This window comes from Tyto alba, unplaced genomic scaffold, assembly GCF_018691265.1.
Source record: "Tyto alba isolate M040663 unplaced genomic scaffold, T.alba_DEE_v4.0 Super-Scaffold_10, whole genome shotgun sequence".
Classification (NCBI taxonomy): Eukaryota; Metazoa; Chordata; class Aves; order Strigiformes; family Tytonidae; genus Tyto; species Tyto alba.
The window spans coordinates 17793875-17798599 of record NW_024881262.1 but is presented as its reverse complement, the minus strand read 5'-3'; positions in this window follow the sequence as shown (position 1 = coordinate 17798599).

Sequence of the window (4725 nt, the reverse complement as noted above, 5' to 3'; positions counted from 1 at the left end):
CACTTCAATTCACTTAGGGTATTCATCCTTTCATCTTGATAATAATCCTTGGTAGAATGGACTGATTAAAAACATTGACATGTAGAAAAGCTGAAATATTAGGCTGTATGTTATCAGTGAGATTATATTTACTCAAATGCTAATTTAAATTATTTGGCTCAGTGTGAGCTAAAGGAACTAGCTGTTTCTTTTCAAACCAGATGTTCCCTGATAGGTTTTTCTTCTCCACAATTTTTTTCTGTTTGGAGCATTTTTCTCTTGCTGATTTATCAAGCTCTTCTTCTAGCTCTACCTCTCCTTTTTTCCCATTTTGTTGCCACATGCCCTACCATTTCAATTTGCACTGGTTTATCCCGTTATGATAAAGGAAAACTAGTTTCAGTTCTTTCTTATCCTAAAAGTAAGTCAGTATAAAGTGGTATGGAATTCTTGTTTTCTGTTGAGCTGAGCATTTTACTTCTGTGACATTTCTAGTTCTTCCAAGCTTGATCTATAAAATCAAGATATATTTAATTGAAACCATTGTGGATTTCACCAGTGATAAGTCTGGCATCAGGACTTGACTGATTCTAAATCTTTGTTTTTTACCCCTTCAGGTAACATAAGTTCAGTGAGAAAACAAATTCGTAACTGAATATAAAGATGTGTTTTGCTTTACTCGTCATCACCTATACTAGCCACTTAATTGTTTGGGATGGAATATTTTTCACATCCTAAATTAGCAAAATGTTATAGTACATTAATAAAATTAAATCTTATCAATAATTCTGTCAATTTGAAAGAGAGTTACCATGTGCTTAGAGTTGCATCCACAGATAAATACTTCACTAGTTAAAGGCCTACTGGACAAATTCTTCTAAAAGCTGGAAGCTTGTTTGTCTAAATCACTGATATTTATGTATCTTCTATCTCTCCAAAAGGATTTCATTATTCTGCTATTACTGTGTGTATCCAGATAGGTGTTGCTAAACATACATGGAAAATACGTATCCTCTGTAAGCTACAGTGTTGGAGAACTCTGTAATGTTTTGAATAAAGTAAAATACAATTTTATCAGCATTAAGGAAAATGCACATGTGGGTATGCCATTGCAAAGTGGAAGTTTATATTGTGTATATGATAATTACTCCAACTTCTTTTTTACTTTAGTCATTCTAATAAAATTAAGCCTGGCAAAATTTCAGTTGCCTCTTGCAGTTTGGAAGTGCTGTATTTGTGAGGGTGATTGAAACAGCTACTGGGGCAGCCATGTTGGGCTTTTTATTAAAGTTCTGTCTGACTGACTGCCTTGGGGAGAGTAAAAATTATGAAATGATCTATAGTAATAGAAGCACATACTTCTGTTGCATTCTAAAATTTCTGCATGCTTTTCCTCCTGAATTATTTTTTGTGATGGTTAATCTATAGAACAAACTCTTCTGCCATGTCGTTTAAGCTACAGTTCTGCTTTTTACTAAGTAAATTAAGATCAAGGCATGTAAACTCAATAGGATTAATCCATATCAGTCTTCCTCAACCAAATAAGCATATGATGGATAAGTAATTGGGTGCTACTATACTCTCTGTGCTACCTAAGTGCTTTATTAAGATGTCACTGCAGTGGTATTGCTTTCAGCTGGACTCTTCAACCGGAGGGAGATAGACCAGTAATAATAGGAAAGCTTGTCCCTCCTATTTGATTGAAAAGACAAAAGATAAGCATAGTGTTGGCTTGGTAATTGTTAGTAATAGAACAATAAATATTTGTGCTGTGTTTAGAAATGTAAAAACAGGGATTTAAATATAGGTTACTGTTTAATGCCCAAGAGCATTAGTGAATAAACTCTCCAGTATTAATTGTTACTGTGTAAAGTGACAGTAAACAATATGACAGGGTTATTCAGTTTTTGTGAAGATCAGTGGAAGGAGGATGATCCCCTTGGTGCAGACTTGTAGCTAACTTAAAATTCAAAATGTTTGCTTAGTTAGTTAAAATATTATGTGAAGTAAAACATGTATCTTGTAAGATCTCCCCAGAGACATATTTTGCCCATGTAAAAGAGATGACTTACTAACAATCTGATTTATCTGATAGTTGATCATTTTATAATAAGAGGCAGTTTTTAGCTACATAATTCGTTTGCTGAATATGTAGAAGTCTGCTTTCAAATTCCTAACAAGGGTTATGATGGTGTACATATGGTGTAAAGAATACCAATGGTGTAAGAAATATTTTACTTTGGAAGTATCATGATTTGGAAAGACTTTGGACTGTTATTTGGCAGTTCTGGAAGACTGTAGCATTTACTGCAGGCTATGAGAGAGCTAATAATTGTCACATTACTGTGGGGTATTCTAAAATGGCTAACACTAAGCAAATGTAAATACATATTAAATTTAAGAATGCTCAGAATTCATGTATAACTAAGCAGAAAGACTCCTTACAAAGGTAGTCTGCGTGACCAGCTTACAGGATTTTCTGTGTAGTAAGTGTTGTGTCTTATAGTTACTGGACTGTAGATAACTGTATAAGCATATCTTTCTCACTTTATGGGACTTCATTAATTTTAAAGCAACAAATACTTTTTTTAACTCTAATTTTTAGGTTTGTAAGGGTTGTTACTAGCCTAGCACTATTTTGTCAGATGACTGTTTTTATGATACTTGAAAAAAGGAAACAAAATTTCCAGTTAATAAAATCATGCACATTTCTATGGATTGTTTTGCAGCAGATGAATAAAAGGTTAGATATTTATTGTTTTAGAAGTGCCTGGCTATATTTTAGATTTGTACTCATATTTTTTAAAACTCTGTATTTTTTCTCATAGTTGCAATATATGATTTAAAGGGTTAAGGATGTCTGTTTATGTTGCCAGCTCAAACTATGTTAAAAAAAAAAAAAAACAAAGCATTTGTCCAGATCAAAGACTTTAAGAAAGTTTTTTTTTTTAATTTTGATTTCTGGTATTTGTAAGAAAGATGTAAAAGTTTTCACCTAAGCATCAGAAGCAGCTTTATATTCTTAAATGAAAGCTGTCTCCTAATCATATGAATCCTAAGGATGAGGTTTTGAATAATTTATTTACAAAACATTTGCTCAGGAATTGCTTTATTTTTCCTCTAAAATATGATTAAAAATGATGGTTGGTAACAACTGTAGATGTTTTCTTCTGGCCTATTTACCAAGGGCGACAGTGCCAGCAAGTGAATTTCACATGTGCGCCCCAGATAGTCTTCTAGTTTAGAAGCTACAAACAATACTTTATTTAGTTACTCAGATTTACTAATGTGCTCCTTTTATTTTCAACACTTTAGCAAACATAGCTCTTTAAGGCTACAAGCTGGCAAATGGGTAGCACCATCTGTGGACTCGGCAGAGACTTGATGGTTTTGAAATGCTGCCAGTTGCTTTTGCTGAGTGTTGTAGAAGACCCTCCTCTTTCATCTAGCTTGACCAATGAAAAAAGAAAAGCAAAAATAACCTATGAATTTTCCATGACAGAAAATCCTGGCTTGCTTGCAGTATAGTAGCTGATCAGTCTAATCTTCTAATAATCTTTTGAACCATGTAGAGTTGAACAAGGAATTAACAGGTGACAGATGGCCATATTGCCATTTCATAATTAATGAAAAGTGAAAAATACTCTGGCAACACACATCTATTTGATACTACTTAGTAATAGCAGATAGAATATGAAGAATATGTGCATGTAAATTGAATTGCTGAGGGCAGGAGAATGAATGTGCATTTCTATTGTTACTCTTAATGATCTTCACATGATTAACTTATGGGGTGACCTTAAAGCTAAATTAATTAGTAAGAGTTAGCCTGTGCTCCTCTGCTGGAGTTTTAGTACTTGTAGCAAGCTGAAGTTTCCTACTTCAGACTACCAGAGAGCAGGCACATGGAAAGATAAAGGCACTAGTTTTCTGGAGTGTTGCAGTTGTGCTGTTTTAATATCTTCTTCCCCTTGTTCCTTTTAGGCTGTTTATTCACCGATAGCTTTGTTCATAGTTTTGCTTTTTAAGTTACATTCTAACTAAAAGTTATTTTCACAGTTGGAGAAGGGGAAAAGGGATCATAATGTTCCATTTACCTTAAGAAAAAGATACTTTCCAGAAGTTGTGTGCCATAGAAGGATAAATTACTTAGCAAAGAACAGAGTACAGTATGTCCTATCTCTCAAGCAGCACCGAATCTGGAAGAAACAGAGGCTTGGGATCAAAACTGGTGGCCTTGCAAAAAATGTTGTAAAAATATCATTGATGTTGTAACAGATTAAACAGAGGAGAGTACACTTTGACTGTAGTAGGTGCAATGCAGAATCCAGCAAACTGAAGAACTGTGAAGCTCAAAACATGAAATTATAATTTGCTGATAGCAGCAGCAGAATTTTGGCTGTGAGATTGGTAATAACAGTCGCTGGGCTAGAAGCTGGTAGATAGTGAAGAGCTGTGCTATTTGTTGTATTTTAATGTTTCTGATTACTTTTGCTTCCTTACTGTAAAAACTCAGGAGGAGATAACATTGCAACTATTTGACTTTAGTAGCCCTATCACTTCTAGAAACATTTTATTTAAATTGTAGTTTAGAGACAGAGCAGAAGGTGGTGAGTCACTGACTTCTACAATATCATCAGTTCTCATAACTTGACTGACCTTTCTACAAAAATTGAAGATGTTCTCAAAAATCACAGTTTGTGGAGTTGAGAAATTATGTGAGAATCTGTTCAATTTAAAACAAAT